Below are 22,284 nucleotides of genomic sequence, written 5' to 3' on the forward strand. Positions count from 1 at the left end.
AATTATCTATGCTCACATCTTTTGGTAATAATTCTAATACTGAATAGTTTTTTTTTCATAAGGATAATCATAGGGTATATATTAGAGTATCAACATGGATACATTAGCGATTTTTCATGTCTAATGTGTGTGTGTGTGTGTGTGTGTGTGTGTGTGTGTGTGTGTGTGTGTGTGTGTGTGTGTGTGTGTGTGTGTGTGTGTGTGTGTGTGTGTGTGTGTGTGTGTGTGTGTGTGTGTGTGTGTGTGTGTGTGTGTGTGTGTGTATCATACCTGCCATCACGACATACTCTAAGAATTCCCATCTTTAACAGGAAAGAAATACCCAAAAAAAATGTGTATTGGAAAATTAGTACAGTCATCTATAGAATAAAAAAGTATGTGTTTGAGTGACACCAGTATATAATTAAATTATTCAGAAAAGCTCTAAAGACTGCTGCCTACTCGAGTCTACTCTACTCTTAGTATTCCCACCCTTTAACAGGAAAGAAATATCCCAAATGTATTGGAAAATTAGTATAGCCATCTATAGACAACCAAACATGATGACAATGACGGATGTGTGTCACCCTGGGAAAATTCCAAGATATCTTATCTCAAAAACATCGTCCACAATTTCATAGCCAAACCAAAATACCATGTGATATCACAGAGAGACATATGTTCCCCAGAAATTTCCAAACACATAACGTCACGATTCTTCTAAATATCACCCACAAGGCAATAAACGAACCAAAAACATCACGTGATGTTACCTACAGAAGGAAGGCCCAGCGAAATTCCAAACATTCAAAAATCAATAACAAGAAACATCCACATCACGATTCCTTATCTTATCTTGATTTTGATCTTGTTAGAAGTGTCCCACAATCACGACACGTTTCCTTATACACTAATATATCTCCTTTTCCATTCAAAAAACAACGTTACTTATTTACAGCTAATAAATGACGTCACTGATCTTCATCTGACAACTACAAACATTCGTGTCACGATTCCTTATCTTATCCTGATCTTGATCTTGTTTAAAGTGTCCCACCAATCACGACACGATGCCTTATCTCTAATATATCTTCCTTTCCATTCAAAACAGTAACGTCACTTATTTACAACTAACAAATGATATCACCTATCTACATCTCATAACAACACACACACACATCATGATTCCTTATCTTATCTTGATCTTGATCTTGATCTTGTTCAGAGTGTCCCACCAATCACAACACGAATCCTTATCTCTACCATCACTCATAATACCATATGCGAACCAAAACACAACTGAAGCCATTGACACATATGCCCACAGGGAAATTCCTAACATTCCAAACCGGTGAAACCACGCCCACAATGACGTCAACCAACACGTCACGATTCCTTATCTTATCTTGATCTTGATCTTGTTTAAAGTGACCACCCTACTACTGAGGTGGCATACAAAGATGAGGAGATCCTATGGATCTTGATTAGTAGAAATGATAAAAGTTGTTTGCGATTAATTGATAATTTCCTAGGTAAGGAATAATTTGATCGCTGATGACCTTCTGAATTCTTTTGGTTTCGGGGAGATGGCACAATATTTATGGCTGCATCTCTCTCTCTTTCTCTCTCTCTCTCTGAGTTAGTTGTATTGTGCTTCATTTCCGTGCTGTGGATGGAATGCAGGATGAGCAATACAGTGATGTAATCAGACACACTTGGTGGGATAATAACACCATGACATTTTACAGTGTTATCCAGAATTTTCAATATTATTGTCATGGTTTTCAGTAGAAGCCTACAGGAAGCATTCGACACAGTGTTGAAATAAAGTTGAAATTGATTTACCTTCGTTATCTATCAAAAGCTGGATGAGAATAATGATGCCGGGAGGTAACTTTATGTAATGTAGCAATAGTGTCCTCAGGGTAAGAGCCAGGCGAGAGTACATATATGAAATCTATGCACACAGCTTTTTTCATGGGATCAGAGTATAGGGTAAATGAATAAAGTCAGACTTAGTACTGTTAGTGAATATTTTCTGGAATTGTGATCTTCATGGAAAACCATATATGTTGATGGTGAAAATTCTCAACCAGTATGCAGTAATTATCTTAATTCTACCATAGTAGTAATTTTTGCCACATGTGGCAACAACTGTCAGAATCTCGAGATTTGAAATTTGAAAATCAAATTTCTCTGATATCTCACCAATTTTTAATTGTTCATGTCAAAGGACACCAGGCTTTGAATGACTCATGGAAATGTTTCCAAATAGATGACATCTGTGTGAATATGATATAACAGCACATGTCGTCTGAAAAGTGGACTAGGAAGGGTATAAGGTTAAGTAAAATCCAGATGGTTGAAGGATTGGAAAAGGCAGTAATTTATTTTTATTTGACAAAGCTTGATCAGTGGAACATATCAGCGATCAAAAATCTTGGCACTTCTAATTTATATTAATTCAAACCACATCATCCCAGCAGTTAGTATTTTATAATATTATTGCTGTAAAACGATTATATTCTACAACTAAATTATTTTCCTATGCCATACCATGGAAATTAATATTAGCGGAATGTGCAAAATAAGCAATGGTTCATTCAGGCAGATAAATAGTTAATAATAGCGTAATATATTAATGAATCGTTGATCTCATTTAGTCTCGTTGACTGAGCGGTTACTCCTCTCATATCTCCTCCGTATCCCCTCTCTAACGAACAGATGACACTTCGATTCCACCCGTGGGCCTTGGTGATTCTGATTACCTTTACGTAAGAGATAAATTTCATTACCAGTGTGAGACGACAATTCCACTTATCCAAGGCCATGAGCGAGATCAAAAAGATCGATGTTTAGTTTCTTGAGAAGGTTTTCCCAAGAATGTAAAAAAAACAATACCAAAAATGTATATAATTGTTAAAAAAAAAGAAACAAATCTTTCGTACCGGACTGGTACGCACAAAAGTATTACCAACCCAGTACGAATGCACTATAGGTTTTATAGAAAATATCTTATTTTCTATAAAGTAGTAGAAGCAGTACTTCAAGTTATTCAACGCAGCTTCGTATTCTCAAAAGAACGTTAACTATATATGAAGATATCTCAGCCTTGAGATTAATTAAGCCTTTAAAAATAGTAGGTGCATACAAAAGATGGACGTTTTTGCTATAGATGCATTAACTTGTTTTTTTGCATTTTCGCTTTTGACTCATACTGCTACCTAGATGTCTATCTGTCATAGAAGAGATCGGTGTCACCTGTCTTTAACCACTTAGTTAAATGCTAAGGTGGTTTCTAATCTCTTGCCAGACACGTATTTGTTCTAGAGCTAAAGAGATGGAAGACAAAAAAGCAGGGCTTTTTAGAACTTAGTTTACCAATTAGTTTCCCTTTGTTCTCTGTATCACGAAGGAACAAAGGCGCCACCCCAGTTTGATACATGTTCGTATTTGGGATATGTTTCCACACACTCTTACCAAGTGCCGTCGAATTTCTGCTAATACTGTATATTGTACTCTTGAAACGTTGAATTTGAATCAGATCGTGATACTTTTTCACTTGTGAAGTGCTGTGTTTTCTAAAAAAATTTCGGATTAACAACATACGTAACAACAAAAAAATTTAAAAATATTTATTTCTTCAGAAAGTTTGCTTGCATCACATTTGTTATGGGATTGAAAGGAAAATAAAAATAAAGAAATTAAATATGAATGAAATAAAAAATAATAAATAATAAATATTTAAGCAAATGAGATTAATTCAAAAAAGTTGCTAATGTGTAATTGCTTTAATGACGACATTAATTGTGTAAATTTTTTATGTAGGAATAGAACCATCACATCTTAGTATGACAAATCTTAACATCCGTGATATGGAGGAACAAAAAAATTTCATGTTATACTGTTAACTGAGTACAACATGTAAGTTTTTTCCCACTCGTATGTCTATAAGTGAAGATAAAAAAAGAATGCGCTGGTTGGTTTATTTCGCAATTTATAATTAAATTAAGATAAACTATTTATTCAATACATTTCTCTCTTTATTGTTATCGCTATTGTTTCTAATTAAAGGAAGACTCAAATAATAATATTATTTTATTATAAAATGGACACGCTGTATTGTTACGGACGATGTAGTACATCATCTGTTTGTGGGAGAAAATGTCAAAAAAAAAAAAAGTAGCCAAATGATGATTTTCCTGAATTGATAGAGGTTCTTGTCAAAAGCCAAACAAACTATGAGGAAAGCAGATTGCAAGCTAAGCTTGCCCACAGGCTTTCAGAAAAGTGAAGGTATAATTGAGGTTAGTTCAGCAGATATCTCAGTGAAAACAGCTATAGTGAAGAAGTATGCTGGACAAAGAGAATATCATAGAAAACAACTGTAGTAAGACTATTATTGATATTTTCCTCCAACGGGATTTTGGCTTTCTGGATGTCCTCAAATTTTACGTTCCTTTTTGAACCGATTTTCCCAAAAGCGAAACCATTTCTAGAGAGATGGGAGGATTTGGGATTTGTGTAGGCGTTAGCTATTGTTGTTATTTCAAATTACAATTCGAGCAACTAAGGCTATGAGGTAGCGAATCATGCATGTAATTGTCTATCTGCTTCTTCTCGCTGATGCATCTCTTATTGCGGATGAAAAAACACCCCATCATCGTAAACGATTGAATGACTCATCATCAGTTGGAAGAATCCTGATAAAGATTTTTCTTTGGGTGAGATATCATATCATATCTTTACACCAAATATCACCTTCTTTGTTTGGGAGGGAATTAGCAGCTGCAAGAGACACTACAACCTTGAGCGAGAATGACCCACTTATTCTTTTCGTGAGTTTTACTTGTTATCATAGTAAAGATAGATGAGAACAGATGGTAGATTTCTTTTAATAAAAATAAAAAAGAAAACAAATGTGATACTATGTTTTTACTGCTCCGGAAGAAAACGTTTTAAGATGGAATTAACCAGTTTAATTGCAACGTGTATTACTAAAGAATCAAGCATTGTTTTACATTCAATGCCTAAGACGATGTGCATAAAAATTCAAACGTTAATGATTACAGTGTTTTACTTACAAATATCATCCAATGTTACATTATGTCTGTATTAATCCTCCCTGAACTCTGTTGCCATGTGCAGTTTTCAGAGAAAAGAGTTCGTCTCGATGTTGCTTCAAAATGCAAATGTATGTCCAGGCATAAAGCAAAACCTAACATGTATGGAATTTCTTTGCCTAAATATCATCTACTTCCATACTGTTCATGTTTCTGGTGACTGAATTATTTAACACACACACACACACACACACACACACACACACACACACACACACACACACACACACACACACACACACACACACACACACACACGAGTATATTAAAAGTTTCATCATTGTTTAATAATAATCCATGGTAATTGCAGGCGACAACCTGTTCAAGTTGGCATTCGTGACATCCGTAAGAATCAGGTTAACTCACTATATATATATATATTGAATAACCCTGATAACGAATTTTCAACTTCTTAAACAGATTTCATTGCAGATCTTTCCAGCTGAACGGTTTTGTCGAAACTGACTGAGCTCCCGAAGCCAATTTATTTGTTTCCTATAATGCATTTGTTGATTCATAGCAGTTTGAAATTTCCTCATGCCTTTGATTGACTTGCTGTTTCTCAGATTATGAATGAGATATATAAATAGACAGCTGATAGCTAACTTAATAAATTATGTTCGTGCCAAAGTTTCATGTATTAGAGTTATAATAAGACGCGTATTTATAGCATTAACAAAACTTTTTGTTATGTTGTGCTGAATACAAGATAATGTTAAGTATGGCGATATGTATTGTAAATAAATTTAACGCAAAATTACATTGAAATACCATATTTGTTTAAAGAGCATTGCAAGTGGATCCGCGAGGTTAAGCATATTATTATTATTTTGATTAATTAATAGGCTGTCATAACTTAAACAGAGACGATAAGAGTTGCGCGGAAATATACGTGCAAGACAAAATTCATTGCATTGGATTAATGTTAGAAAATAATTAAAATCAATGTCCTCAATGTCGGCCAAACTGCATGTATCAATCGTAAATAATATATATTTCTATAGACTAACCTTAAAGTTTTGAAATTTTGTTAGTCTCAGATCTCGATATCTTATTGTCAACGTCGAGTACATTCCCATGGTGTGACAATTAGTTTTCTGATTGATAACAGGCCAGTTCGTTTATTTGTGTTCACTCGTAGGTGTTCTATTGAATTTGAAGAAATGCGGACATGGGTCAAAATTTGAAAACCTTCTTAACATTGTCGAAGATCAACGAACTATTGTCATTTAAGAAATATAAAAAACTACCCGGGAACATTCTCAAGAGAATTAGACATGAACTTGTCCAACATCTTACCTAGATCATAAAATTATGAAAAATTCACCAAAGCTATTAGACGGTCTTCTACCTGTCACATCGAAGGGGTTGTAGAACGTGTTATATTCCGGGTTTTACAGAACACGACGTGGGCATATATGAAAGATATTATGATAAAGACCCATTGTCATCAGAAACAATTGACGCTGGAGAGAAACTTACAGCAGCACTGTCTGAAAAAATAAGTCGACAATGAGCAGAGAAAATTAAAAGCTTAGATGTGAAACATATTAGTAGGAAAACTTAGCTCTTATTCAAAGATTATCTAGTGACCCCAGAACAGCAGCAATTGAAGTTGATACATATGCAAATCAAATCGCAACTCAGTTATCTCTGAATGATAAACCGAGTACCGAAGAAAAAGTACCTAAAAATTATGGTAAAAAGATATGGATTCAAAAAACAATTTCTTCCAAGCACTCTTTACTAAAGAGGACCTAGAAAATGTCCTAAAAGCCTTAACTCCCGCATAGCAGCCGGTATAGACGATATCAGAAAAGAGACCCTAAGGAATCCTGGCAGAAAATTCAATAGAATGGTAGAATTTTTCTTCAACTTTTTTGGAAATTTGTTAAATTATCCAGGATATTGAGACAAAATTAAAGTAATACCAGTCCAGAACCGGGTAAACCTGCTGACGATTCAAAGAACTACAGGCCTCAAACCTGAAGCAGTATGAGAGGTTGGGTTTGAACAGATTAAGTCCAGAAATACAGAAAATGCTGATGAATGATCAAGCAGGATTTATACAAGGAAGATCGTGCACCGGACAAGTATTAAACTTAACGCAGTTTACTGAGGACGGTTTTAAAAATGGGTTAGCAGCAGACGCTATATTCCTAGATTTGACACCAGCATCATGTGACACACTGAACCTTAGAAGGCTTATAGTCAAAATATACAGCATGGCAAGTAGCTATTGGTTAATGTAGGTAATCAGGTAGCTTCTGTTTAGCAGGCGATGCTTTTTTGAATTTCAAGGACAAAAGAGCAGATGGAGTATCCAAGAAAAATGGTCTAGCCCATGGACGTGTGCTCTCTCTCTCTGTCTCTCTCTCTCTCTCTCTCTCTCTCTCTCTCTCTCTCTCTCTCTCTCTCTCTCTCCATCCTCTTCATTATATATATATATATATATATATATATATACATACTAACAACCAACCTATAAACCCACAGTCAATAATCTTTTTATATGCAGATGACTTTTCAATGTTATCAGATACCTCTGAAAATTTTGAAAAGCAACTCACACGAGAATTAGAAGCCTTTACAGTTCACTATAAGGAAACCCAACTGAAACCAAATCCCAGTAAAATTGAAATGTGCCCTTTCCATCTCAGTAATAGGGAGGCGAGGAGACAGTTGAATATAGAATGGAATGGTGTGATATTGGACAGTTGCCCAACTTGCTTAGACGTTACACTAGATAGGACCTTAAATTATAAGCGACACATACAGAATACAGAAGCCTCAAACATGTAATAATATTTTGCGCCGATTAACATCATCTCAGTGGAGTATAAGTCCACAAGTATTGTGCACCTCTAAACTTACACTTTCATTTTTGACAGCGAGTATACTATCACAGTTTGCAAAAAATCATCACATGTCAAAACATGTCGGCATATTGCCGGCTGACTTAACCCTAGAAAAATCGACCATCAATTCTCACAAAGATGGAACTGGCAAAGATGGAAGGTTTTGAATAGACTTCGTTCCGGAATGGGCAGAAAAGCAGAATATGGTCAGATGGGGCGACACAAACAATGCCATCTGCTGATGTGGTGAAACACAAACTATGGGATACCTTCTGGAATGCTGCATAAAAGATATTAATAATATTAGTACTCGAGATTTAATGTAATATAATTAAACAGCTTTAAAGTATATTAGGTATACCTTCCAATTGCAAATGTCAAACTTCATCGGATGAGTGAAATTTGACACTTTATGTTTTTGCCTAATATTTTATGCAAGTAGCATTTTTATGTTACTCATTTTTAAACTTCTATTCTTTTAAATGTATGATTTTAATTATTTATATATGTGCTCTTAAGTTTTCAGTAGTTCACACACGAAAAAAAATATCGAAATACGGAATCATTTGAAAAAAATACTCCCCCAAATATTTCAAAACCGGTGGTTAAGAATCCTTTAGCCACAATTCGGTTCATTTCTAGGATTACCTAACACACCTGATACGTCAGAGGTTTTGGTATATTGAACAGCATGTACTGCTCTTGATGAAAGTGAAACTATTTACTTTCATAAAGTAATCGCTGATTCATACCTCCTGTACTGAGCTTCTTGAAAAGCAAACTCGTGAATGTTTAAATAAACTGATTTTTATGCTAATATATTATTAATTAAACGCATTTCTTTCATACGTTTATGAGACATGCATTTTGTGTACAGCATTATCCAAAGTTCATCTTCATAGTGTATTATGGAAACATTTTTTCTGTGATTCGTCATTTTCTTCTTTCACAGATAAGGAATTACGACATCGGTTCTTGATAGGTTTCCGCGTATCAGCTTCCATACTGACTTTGACGCATATGTGAAGTGTCCGAATTCCACTTCCGGTTCTTGAAGTATTTAATCCCCTGTAGACTGTCAGTGCATCAGTTTGAGAACACCAAGTTGTAGAAAGCTCATCTCTATTCATTAATAACTGAAAGGTGAGTTGCTCTTTGTTTATTAACACTCGCTCTACGCTCTACTGAGAATGCAAATCAAAGTTTGATATGCATCCTCAGTAAACGGCTGGTATATTCCATTGATTAGAGCCCTACGCAAGGGCCAATGAGTTGTGGAAATACTTTCTGAAAATGAATGCTGAGCCGAACAAAGCAGCCTTTTGCAGCTGCTCAATTTTTAATCCATCTAACTCGAGTGCTTCTAGATGTTTTTTCAATGTTTTAGGGATGGCGCCTAAAACACCTATTATTAAGGGAACAACTTTCGTTTTCTTTTGCCAGATTTGTTCAACTTCGATTTGCTAATCGCGAAACTTTTTAATTTTTCATTTTCTTTGTCATCAATCCGACTATGTCCTGGTACTGATATTTCGATAAACTTAACACCCTTGTTTTCACTTTTTTCAACCACTGTGATATCGGGTGTGTTACATTCCAAGCTTTTGTCAGTCTGGATTTTGAAGTCCCAGAGTATTTTAGCTTTTTCATGCCAGTGAATTATCTTGGCTACGTTATCATGCCTTTTATTTGTGCGATTTTGTTGCACCCACTTATAATGTGGTCTGCGTTTCTTTCTTTTCTTTGCACAATCTGCATTTACTGACTTCTTGAATTTTTTGTATTTTTGCTTTCATAACGTTGGTTTTAATGGCCTGTTTTTGTGGTGCAAAAATTACCGATTGTGTTTCTTTCTTTAGTGCTCAATTTCTCAACAATTGCCAGGTCAAGTTGCTGTCAGCGCTGTCCTCTATGCCGTGAAGGTATTTTCCATGCAATGCCTTATTTTTCCATCCTTCAATTCTCACTTTTATTTGGTTGGCTTTGTATTCCAGTTTCGTCTCCATTGGTTTAAATAAACCCTCTCTTCTTACCCCAGTTAGAAATTTTTCCGTTGTTTGCTGCAAATAATCATTCAAATTTCGTTTACTTCTTCAATAACTTGCATTACTTGTAATAATCCTCGGCCTCATTTTTTGCTGTCACTGCGAGGATTGAGGGCATGGTGCATTATCATTAATTTTCGAGTGTTTCGGTCTAAATCTTCCATCTCCAGCTGGGTCCATTCAACAATGCCTGCTGAATGTCTCAGAACAGGTATGGCCTAGGTATTAATTGCGTTATTCAAATTTCCAGCATTAAGCATTGACTTAAGGAATTTTCTTAGTCGTCTTATGTATTCTGCTCTAGTTCTTTCTTTGATCTTATTGTGCAGAATTTGTGATGCTTCTAAACTTCTCAAATATTTGTAGCTCTCTTCGTATTTTATTGCCATGATTTTTTCGCTATTGAACAGTTCGATTTCGTTCAGATCTTCAAACTTTCTTCTTGTTATTCCAGCTATTGCGCATTTGTATAAGCCAAAATCCATTCATATATATCTTGTCTGAATATGTGCACAGTATTAAACAATGATTCCAGTTCATTCTCTGATTTTGCGTTCAACTTCAGATCGTCCACATATAAAAGGTGAGATGTCTTTACAGTTTTTTGCGCAGTTTGATAACCATGAGCAGTTTTATTTAAATTTAAAATTCTGGTTAAGGGGAGCAATGACAAAATATAAATAGAGGAGATAATGAGTCTCCATGAAAAATACCCCTTTTGATGTTTACCTCTCAAATTTCTTCTCTATTCAGAACCAACGTTGTTTTCCGTTTTTTCAACCTGGATTGCAAAAAGGTGTTGTACGTTTTTGCTAATACTGACTAGTTCTGTGCATTTTAAAATCCAACTATGAGGCACCGAATCGAACGCTTTTTTATAATCTATCCAAGCCATATGAAGGTTGGTTTTTCTACGTTTGCAGTTTTTCAGAATCATTTTATCAATCAGAATTTGGTCTTTTGTGCCTCTTGAATGTTTTGATGTTACCTTTTTGTTCAATTGGGAAAAGAGTATTTGCTTTAAGATAGCTGTAAATTTTATCAGTTAGTATGCCTGTGAGTAGCTTAAAAGTTGTTGGCAGACAGGTTACTGGTCGGAAGTTTTCTTGGTTATTGGACTTTTTCTTTATCCTTTATGATTAAAAACGTTTTCCCTGCTGTGCGCCACTCTTCTTTGCTTTGTCCTTCTAAAACATCATAAAATTGGTTAGCAAGTATTTCGTGTAAGCCTGTTAAATATTTCAACCAGTAGCCATGTAATTCATCCTTCCCAGGTGTTGACCAATTTTTTATCATTTTAGCTTGCTGTTGAACCATTTCAGTTGTTATTTTCAGTTGGTTAATTTTTCTTTCTTGAGATTTGTTCGTAATTGGTTCAATTCACTTTGCATTGTTATTGTGCCTCTTAGGGTTGTTCCATAGGATTTTTCCAAAATTTAGTGTATTTTCTGTGTCTCTGGTATTTATATTTATATTTTCTTTAAGATTATCATTCCTACAGCAATTAATTTTCTTGTAAAATTGGTGCTGATTTGCGCTAAACATCGAATTTTTCCTAATTCAGATGCTACTACGTAGTCTACTGAGTACACAAGTTGATTCGTTTGTCCAATAGTTTCAGTAGGAATATCCCTTGCAGCTTTATTGGCCTCTTGTAGGAGTTCCTTCAATTTTCGTTGAGGTACTTGTCTCAATACTGGAAGCCTAACTCGTTCCAGGTTGCTGTTTATTTGCGCGATAATTTTTATTGCGAGTTCTTGTGTCTTCTCTGATAGCTTCGTTTCAGCTATGTTTATATTTTCCAGATTTTCAGCAATCTGCACGTGGAATCTTGTTCTGCTCCATTCATATTCTTGGTCACTTCGGAGTCAGTACAGTCTCCTTTTACAGCTTGAGGTTTCAGTGCTTCCAGCTCAAGTTCACCAAATATATTGCGTTTGATAATGAAGCTGAGTTGCTGAATCAGCCTTTCGAATGAAATTTCCGAATTTGGGTGGCGTTCAAGCCAAAGTTGGAACATTTGTTTCTGAAATCCCCTAACTGAGGGGTTTGAACTGTAGAAGCATTCCATGACTTGTCAATGTTCGGCCATACTGTACTTTTTCCTAGTAAATACTTTCGAATTCTGTGGATCTTGCTCCTGTAGCCCATTTGTCACTGGATGTCCAGGAAGCCTAACATCCAGTGCGGTTCTTGTTAACCCGCGCGACGACCGATGCGGTATAGAGTTTTGATTTGTCTTCACCATTTTTAACTGGGGATGAGCGGGTGCATGATACGGAAAATAGGAAAATAAGAATCACCCCTAGCCCTCGAATATATATATATATATATATATATATATATATATATATATATTTTATATATATATATATATATATATATATATATATATATATATATATATATATATATATATTTATCTGTATATATTTCCAAAAAGTATTTCCACATATATATATATATACTGTATATGTGGAAAAAAAAATATATATATATATATATAAATATATATATATATATATATATATTTCCAGAAAGTATTTCCACAACTTTCTTTCTCCACAAATTTTTTCTCCACAAATTTATATATATATATATATATATATATATATATATATATATATTTCCAGAAAGTATTTCCACAACTCATAGGCCCTTGGGCCCTACCCAAGGGCCTATGAGTTGTGGAAATACTTTCTGAAAATGAAAGCTGTGCCAAACAAAGCGGCCTTTTGCAGCTGCCCAATTTTTACTCCATCTAACTCGAGTGCTTGTAGATGTTTTTTTCAATATTATAGGGATGGCGCCTAAAGCACCTATTATTAAGGGAACAACTTTCGTTTTCTTTTGCCAGATTCGTTCAACTTCGATTTGCTAATCGCGATATTTTGTAATTTTTTCATTTTCTTTGTTGTCAATCCGACTATCTCCTGGTACTGATATTCCGATAAACATAACACCCTAGTTTTCACTTTTTTCAACCACTGCGATATCGGGTGTGTTATATTCCAAGCTTTTGTCAGTGTGATCCCAGAGTATTTTGAAATCCCAGAGTATTTTATCTTTTTCATTCTCAACCACTTTCTGATGAACTTTATGCTTCCAACAGTCTTTAGATACTTCAAACCCATACTTTTTACATAAATGCCAGTGGATTATCTTAGCAACGTTATCATGCCTTTTACGGTACTCAATTTGTGCGATTTTGCTGCATCCACTTATAATGTGATCTACCGTTTCTTCCTTTTCTTTGCACAATCTATATTTACTGTCTTCTTCAATTTTTTGTATTTTGTCTTCACATCGTTCGTTTTAATGGCCTGTTCATGTGCTGCAAAAATTACCGATTCTGTTTCTTTCTTTAGTGCTCCATTTCTCAACCATTGCCAGGTCAAGTTGCTGTCCTCTATGCTGTGAAGGTATTTTCCATCCAATGCCTTATTATTCCATCTTTCGGTTCTTACTTTTATTTGTGTTTGGTTTTTTATTCCAATTTTGTCTCCATGGATTTAAATAAACCCTCTTTCCTTACCTCAAATAGAAAGTTTTCCGTTGTTTGCTGCTGATAATAATTTAAATTTCGTTTTTCTTCTTCAATAACTTGCTTCCCTTGTAATAATCCTCTACCTCCTTTTTTGCGTGATAGATAGAGCCTATCAATGTCACTACGAGGATTGAGGGCATGGTGCATTGTCATTTTTCGAGTGTTTTTCGATCTAAATCTTCCATCTCTAGCTGGTCTATTCAACAATGCCTGCTGAATATCTCAGAACAGGTATGGCCCAGGTATTAATTGCTTTTATCAAATTTCTAGCATTAAGCATCGATTTAAGGAATTTTCTTAATCGTCTTATGTATTGTGCTCTAGTTCTTTCTTTGATCTTATTGTGCAGAAATTGTGATGCTTCTAAAATTCCCAAATATTTGTAGCTGTCTTCGAATTTTATTGCCTTGATTATTTCACTACTGAGCTGCTCGATTTCGTTCATATCTTCAAACTTTCCTCTTGTTATTCCAGCCATTGCACATCTGTCTAAGACAAAATCCATTCATATATATCTTGACTGAATATGTGCACAGTGTGTATCAACGATCCGAGTTCATTCTCTGATTTTACATACAACTTCAGTTCGTCCATGTATAAAAGGTGAGATATCTTTGCAATCTTTTGCGCAGTTTGATAACCATTAGCAGTTTTATTTAAAATTCTAGTTAAGGGGATCAATAACAATATAAACAATAGAGGAGATAATGAAAGTAAGATGTCCCTTTTTATGTTTACCTCTCAAATTTCTTCTCTATTTATAACCAACGTTGTTTTCCAGTTTTTCATGCTGGATTGCAAAAATATTTGCACGTTTTCGCTAATACCAAATAGTTCTGTGCATTTTAAAATCCAATTATAAGGCACCGAATCAAACACTTTTTTATAATCTATCCAAGCCATATGAAGGTTAGTTTTTCTGCGTTTGCAATTTTTAAGAATCATTTTATCAATCAGCAATTGGTCTTTTGTGCCTCTTGAGTTTTTGCTGTTACCTTTTTGTTCAATTGGGAGAAGAGAATTTGCTTTAAGATAGCTGTATATTTTATCAGCTAGTATGCCTGTGAGTAGCTTAAAAGTTGTTGGCAGGCAAGTTATTGGTCGGATTTTTCTGGGTTTGGACCTTTTTCTTTATCCTTTATGATCAAAAACGTTTTCCCTGCTGTGAGCCACTCTTCTTTGCATTTTCCTTCTAAAACATCATAAAATTGGAAATTGGTTAGCAAGTCTTTCGTGTAAGCCTGTTAGATATTTCAACCAGTAGCCATGTAATTCATCCTTCCCGGGTGTTGACCAATTTTTTATTTTGTTAGCTTGCTTTTGAACCATTTCAGTTGTTATTTTCAGTTGGTTCATTTTTCGTTCTTGAGATTTGTTCGTAATTTGTTCAATCCATTTTGCCTTGTTATTTTGCCTCTTAGGGTCGTCCCATAGGTTTTTACAAAACTTTAGTGTATTTTCTTTGTCTCTGGTATTTATATTTATATTTTATTTAAGGTTATCATTCCTGCAGCAATCAATTTTCTTGTAAAACTGGTGCTGATTTGCGCGAAACATCGAATTTTGCTTGTACTGTTCAATGCGTGCACTGTATCTTCTTATTTTACCTGCAACTATTTTTTGCTTCACTTCTAATACTTCATCAGTACGTCGTGTTCCAGTATTATATCTCTTTATGAGGTTATTTCGGATTTGGTTCCTGAGCCTTACTGGTTTTGGTTTTACTAATCTTATATCCTAATTCAGATGTTAAGACGTAGGCTATTGAGCATAAGTTGATTCGTTTGCCCAATAGTTCCAGTAGGAATATCCCTACTGGAACTATTCCTACTGGAACTATTGGGCAGTAGGGATATTCCTACTAGAACTAGTACCAGTAAGAATATCCCTTGCAGCTTTATTGGCCTCTTGTAGGAGTTCCTTCAGTTTTTGTTGAGGTACTTGTCTCAATACTGGAAGCCGAACACGTTCCTGGTTGCTGTTCATTTTCTCGATAATTTTTCGTGTGAGTTCTTTTCCTTATCTGATAGCTTCCTTTCAACTATTTGTATATTTTCAAAATTTTCAGCATTCTGCACGTTGGAATCTGGTTCTGCTTTATTCATATTCTTGGTCACTTCAGTGTCAGTACGGTCTCCTTTTACAGCTTGAGGTTTTTGAGGTTTACAAGTTATGGTGCGAACTGTAATATTCCTTATTTTGGACTGATTAACAAATCTGTTGAACTGCGTATTGATGAGCATAAGAGAGACATCTCCTATAAAGGATCACATGCATCTGCGCTATCCAGTCGTTCTTTTCTCTAATAACCCTCATACCGATCTACAGAGTCACTCAGTTTGCTGGGATAAATCCGAAAACATTTTTTACTGTAGTGATGAGTTTGAAAGGAAAATCTTGGAGTGCAGAGAAATCCTCCTTAATCCTGAATATTTGAACAGCAATTTGAGTTATAACATCCCTGATAGTCATACTGCAGTTGTTCGATACTGGAGCTCACCAGATTCTGCAAGCACGCATTCAGCAAACAAAAGCACGCTAGATAGAACGACCTGAAAAATACAACGTTTTTGTGTCAATTATGTATTGCATTTTTTGCCTGTAATTCTCAGTTTTTTGTAACTTCAATTTTTTATTACTGTGTTCTACCTTTAGTGGATACCTGAAGAAGGCTGTAAAAGGCTGAAACTAGTTGTATCATTTTCATTAGAACTTCATATTTTATCTCGGTTTAAAGTCATTTAAAATTTATTCTTTAATATACATATATATATATATATATATATATATATATATATATATATATATATATATATATATGTATTCATTGCCAATCGCGCGATATCGCGTGATTGGCAATAAACATGTTAAAGAATAAATTTTTTCTTTAAGAGAGAGAGAGAGAGAGAGACGAATAAGGTGCTTTTTTTTGCTAATTCCATCTGATTTATAAATTGTTTATAACAATTCTTTTAGTTTATTGTTGTTAATAATGAAAATAGAATTAATAGTAAAGATGCTGTTTGCCTCAAGTGAAAAGAAGACACATAAATTTATTATATTAGACAATAAAATCAAAATTATTAAATTTATTGACGAGTGTGTATCGCACTCTGAGACAAGCGGCAGGCTAAAGTTATCTCGCACTACTGTTGTTAGTTCGTATTGAATATAAGTGTCGTTCTGGTTGACTGTTCAGTTATCCGTGAACGAGAAAATCTTTTGCCATACATTGATGAATAAACAAATTGACGTGTCATCTTAAGTCAAGATGTTAAAATTTTTTCTTTGGCAAATATCAGGATAAATGATTTGTTTGCGTATATTATGTGAATGATAGTATAAATGGTTTCTCGGAGAACAAAAAAGATGAGATAGATGCATTGAGTGAGATCGCGTTGTTGAATAGTGCGATAGAAAGAGCAAAACAGCAGCTAGAGTGCATGAACAAAAGTAGACTGAATGAACCAACCAATAATAAAAGGTATGACAGGAAAAATAGACGTATGAATGTGAACATGAACAAAATGAAGGATAGAGTGCTGTATGGAGACTCGTTAGTACGAGGTGTGTTAGTAGAGGATTTGACAAAATCGTACCAACCTGGTGCGACCATAAAGGACGTAACTGCGTCTATTAGAGAGCAAAAGGAAAGGGTGAAAGAAATGATTGTTGTGGCAGGTACGAATGATTTGAAAGGAGATAAAATGGAAATGATAGAAGACCTGAATGAATTGTTTGAGGTAGCAAAAGAAAAGAGTGAGAGAGTTAGAATGATTAGTGTCTTTTGCCACGGTATGACAGTGAAATGTTTAAAAGGAGGGCTATAATTGCGAATGACTTTATGCGTGGGTTATGTATGACAAGTGGTGTGGAATTTGTGGATGTGTGGAGTGAGTGTGATGGGCGAAAGGATCTATATAAGATGGATGGCTTGCATTTGAATGGTTACGGTGTAAGAAGACTTGAGAAAGTGTTTGCTGAATGTAGTGGATGTGCAAATTCAGGGAAACTAGATTTGTTAAGGGGGGGGAAGTAGAGATACAGTCCTTATGGAGGCAGTTGAATGTAAGAATGAATATAATATGCCAGAGCAAATAAGGACAACAAATCTGAGTGGGATAGTTAATATAAGGCATCAAGGTAGAGTTGGGGCTAATGGAGGTCTTAAATTCATGTACACTAATACTAGGAGTATTAGGAACAAGAAGGAAGAGTTTTTGGCCATGGTTGGCACTTCCAGACCACAGGTTATAGGTATTAGTGAAGCATGGCTTACTGTAGATGATATAACTAGTGGGATTGAATGTGATGGGTATTGTCGTGACGACTCTTTTCTGTGGTGTTCTAAATCTATCTAGTTTCAAGTCACCTTTATGAATAATACAACTAATTACGAAATGATCACCGATCCAAAAGTAGGGAAATTTATATTTATACTGCGCCACCCTATTCTTAGATTAGTCTATATAAATAGTAGGATCAGTTCTAAATTAAGTTAACAGTCATCTCATTAGGCCGAATCATCTATTATCATTTTTACTTGGGGTTCCCGCAAGATTCGAATATTTATGAACGGTGCAATAATAAGGAATTCAGGCAAACACAATATTTAGATCAACAAAATAAAACATTTAATATATGATATGGTTAACAAATACAAGAACTCTATTTTAAAATGGAACTATACAATTAACTTAATACAACTTCTTAGGTCACTCATGCTAAATCAATGTTCTAACTTCCATTTACAATTCACAGTCTCAAAAACACAAATCTACTTATCTCAGGTTAACATAACAACTTCACAATTAATCAGTCTTCACAAATCTATCAGCTCAATGTTTATATTCACAGCAGGCAATAAACTACGTAAGCAATATTCCAAGCAAATATATTCCGGACCTTGAGCATCGGAAATATATCACAGTTAATGCTAAATTAGACAAACTTATACAACTATTCTTACCAGACAGATTCTTCAATACATCAATTTATTGAGAGAGCACTTATGAACAAACGTAATTAACGTTAGCGGAACACACATAATAAAAATTCTCCACAGTTTAAACTGTACTATTGTTAGTCGCACTTCACTATTCCAAACAACAGTAATTAAGTACTGATATCTTTTCTTGTTCACTTTTCTCCAAGTAATCAATATAACTCTTTCCTAGGGCAACATAGAATTTAATCGTAATCCAGATTAACTGGCATTAATCAGAATTTTCGCATTGACTGTCCAGTTTCCTTTTATCTGATTACGGCATCAACCTTTCTTCATAACAACAGCAGATTTCGCTTATAACATTAAACTTTATGTTTCACTACTTATAGGTTCACTTCCGAACACTTTACTCATAAATTTCTGCCCTGAGGATTTTATAATCTTGGTTCCGCAAAACTCTCTCCTCACTCGCTTAATAATAATTCTTCTCTCCTCTCTATCTTATCTATGACCTTCCTTCCTCTTTACCCTTTTTCTCTATATTCTATATGACCTTCACTCCCCCCTTACGTTCGAACGCCACGTTCTACTCAACTCGTGGTTGTTTACGCGTGCGTTTCCATGACAATAGACTAAGCGTAAACATTTCGCCAATGTAATGTATGCTATATTACTGCTACATGAGTGATTACATAACATTAAATATTTCACAAATAAGAACAATAGAATATTTAAGCTACTTCTTCAACTTATTGATTACGTATACAGTTAAATATAAAATAACACTTTACGTTACACCATATATATTTGGTTATACAAAATTCTATACATTTTATTATTTTATAAACTAATAATAGGTCAGGTTTTAATTAAATATTTATTTAGTAATTCTCAATTAAGGAATAATAAATAATTTTATATAAGTCATGATTAATATTTAATAAGCAATGTTAAATGTGAATGAAAAAAAATAAATTACATAACATAGCTTCATTCACAATTTAACATAGGCTCACCCTTTCTTTGAAAAATTTTTATCATAAGAAAAATTTTTCTTTTGACACTAGGCTCCTTTAAAAAAAAAAAAAAACTGGATTACATATTTGCTTTTCGTTTTCTCAAGTAATACCAAGTTTTACTGAAACTTGGTTCCTCATTATGTTTTGTGCCTTTATTCTCTTTCACATTATCATCAATTCTCTTATTACTATTATTATCAATTTCTGCATGTCTTCTAAGTTTGTAGTATAGGATTCTCTCTTTTGAATTAAATTCACGTTTTCCATTATTAGAATTAAGTTTTTGTTGTCTCAGAACTTGGTGGTTTGTTCTATGATATAGATTAGACATTTTACCAAAATTGACTTCAACCTTTAGTTTGCTATAAGTGGTAACTTCTGATTTGGGCTTTGTCACTACTACTTTTGGTTCATCAGTAAGAAGAGGAGTATCAGATTGAATGTGTACATGAGAGTTATCACCACTATCTCTATTAGATGATTGATTCACAGCTGATTTTTCTTCAGTAGATGGTCCTGATTCAAGTGGCAATCTAAATTGTTTTGTTTGATACCTAGTCTTATCACAATCATGAATTTCATTTCTTCTGATATATCTCCTTTTGTTCATCAGGGTTATTTCTTTCTTAGAAAAGTCACAAGAAAATTGATATCTTGCTAGGAAGTTTGTTCCCAAGATAATGTGAGAACTTAGATTGGAGGTAGTGGGGACAACAAGTAGGTCTTGCCACACGTACAGTCCAAATTCTGGTAGGTATATTCTAGCTCGAAGCTTTTCATATGCCATAAAGTTTGAGTCTGAGAGAGAAGTAATCCTTACAGGTTGTCTCAGCTTGGCAGTGCTCTTCCACAGTTTGTTCTTTAATGTTAGGAAATAATCCATCCTGATGGTAGAGGCATTGCATCCTGTATCTAATAAGATGTCACATTTGGAGCCCAGGATATCACCTCTAATTCTCATCATTCTCTCATTAGATGTTTGATAATTCTGAATTCTTTTATTTCTTCTGTGGTTCACATATCCACATTTTGAGTTCCATCTGTTGTTGTAGTAGTCTTCCTTGTTATGGAAGCAGTTCCTGGCATAATGTCCAACTTTGTTGCAATTGTAACATTTAACAGGATTTCCTTGCTTTATCTCTGTCTTGGATTGAGGAATAGCAGACATTTGTTGTCTGACATCATTTAATCCTCGCATCACTTTATCTAAAGTACTTAAAATAGGTTGACTTTGTTTTTCAAATTCATGTTTGACCATCTCATTAATTTTATTTGTAGTGGGGTCTTGATTTTCTTGAGATCTCAAAGTAATAGCTGATAACTGTCTCACAACTTCATTAAGACTATCCATTATTGGTTGATTTAACTTATTCACCTCCTGGTGAATTAGGGATTTCACTTCTGTCATCAGTTTCTTGTCAAATTGTTCCTTACTTTCAGTTATACAATTAACATTACTTGAGTTTTCTCCAATATTCTTTGCTTTTCCTTTTTCAACTTTACTTCTCCTTTCTATTTCTGATTGGTTGAATGAACTATCAGTCTTATTCACAATATTCACAAGACTTGCATTGTTTGAGGGATAAAGGTCTCCTAATATTTGTTCTTTTTCCTTAACACTTTTGAGACACTCTTCCAAAGTAGAAATTTTCTTCTTGTAGGCTGTTTCTCTTAATTCTTGCCTGACACCTTGTCTAAATTGTTGGAACACAGCCCAATCTAAGTGAGGTTTATCTTCACCAGTAATATTCAAACTGTTGGCCAATGTTAATAACCGATTGTGAAAATCAGTAACAGTCTCTTTATCCTTTTGAACAATTTTCTGCAATTTCCATAAGTTAGGACCTACACTTCTAAGTTTACAAAATTGAGACAATAAAGTTTCTTTAAATTTAGAATACTCAAAAGTTTCTCGAAGTATTGGAGAAGAATGCAAAAATGTTTTTGCTTTACCTACTAATTTGCTTCTAATCAAAACTAGCAATTGAAAATCAGTCCAACCTGCAATTTCTCTAAGTTTTTCAACATAGGTAAAGAAAAATAGTACATCATCTGATTCTTCACCTGAATATTGGGGAAAAACTTGTTGTGGATTTACCGTACGAAAAAATTCACTATCATTCATTTCAGAACTTGATGTGACAGCCATAGTGATTAATAAATTACTATCTCAATAAATACAATAATCTTTCTACTTTAAATAAACTTTTATCTTTGCCTGAGTCCAGATTATAACCGGTTCACTGTGATTTAATTATTTCACTTTCTAAAATTTCAGGGAGCATTTCTTTGATTATTATCACTAAAACTAAATTCAATTTCTTAACTTATAGTTGTTAAATTTAATTACTATCAATTAAATCACATCCTGTCGACTGCTGCGCCATTTGTCGTGACGACTTTTTTCTGTCGTGTTCTAATTCACCTTCTAGTTTCAAGTCACCTTTATGAATAATACAACTAATTACGAAATGATCACCGATCCAAAAGTAGGGAAATTTATATTTATACTGCGCCACCCTATTCTTAGATTAGTCTATATAAATAGTAGGATCAGTTCTAAATTAAGTTAACAGTCATCTCATTAGGCCGAATCATCTATTATCATTTTTACTTGGGGTTCCCGCAAGATTCGAATATTTATGAACGGTGCAATAATAAGGAATTCAGGCAAACACAATATTTAGATCAACAAAATAAAACATTTAATATATGATATGGTTAACAAATACAAGAACTCTATTTTAAAATGGAACTATACAATT

The 22,284-nt window shown here is 34.3% G+C and overlaps 2 protein-coding genes across 2 annotated transcripts in view; both read left to right on the forward strand.

Annotated features, from left to right (window-relative positions):
* The window catches only part of LOC150110385 (uncharacterized), a 155,619-nt gene that overhangs the window by 45,051 nt on the left and 88,284 nt on the right, over positions 1-22,284 (forward strand). The gene's annotated exons all lie outside the window — the stretch shown is intronic.
* The window catches only part of LOC150110386 (uncharacterized), a 40,162-nt gene continuing 26,945 nt past the window's right edge, over positions 9,068-22,284 (forward strand). The window contains exon 1 of the mRNA XM_090393424.1: positions 9,068-9,103. The gene's annotated coding sequence lies outside the window, so the exon portion shown is untranslated. The remainder of the gene's footprint in view (positions 9,104-22,284) is intronic.

This window comes from Typopeltis vanoorti, chromosome 1 (assembly GCF_054136105.1).
Source record: "Typopeltis vanoorti isolate ZY-2024b chromosome 1, IOZ_Tvanoo_1.0, whole genome shotgun sequence".
NCBI classification, from domain to species: domain Eukaryota; kingdom Metazoa; phylum Arthropoda; class Arachnida; order Uropygi; family Thelyphonidae; genus Typopeltis; species Typopeltis vanoorti.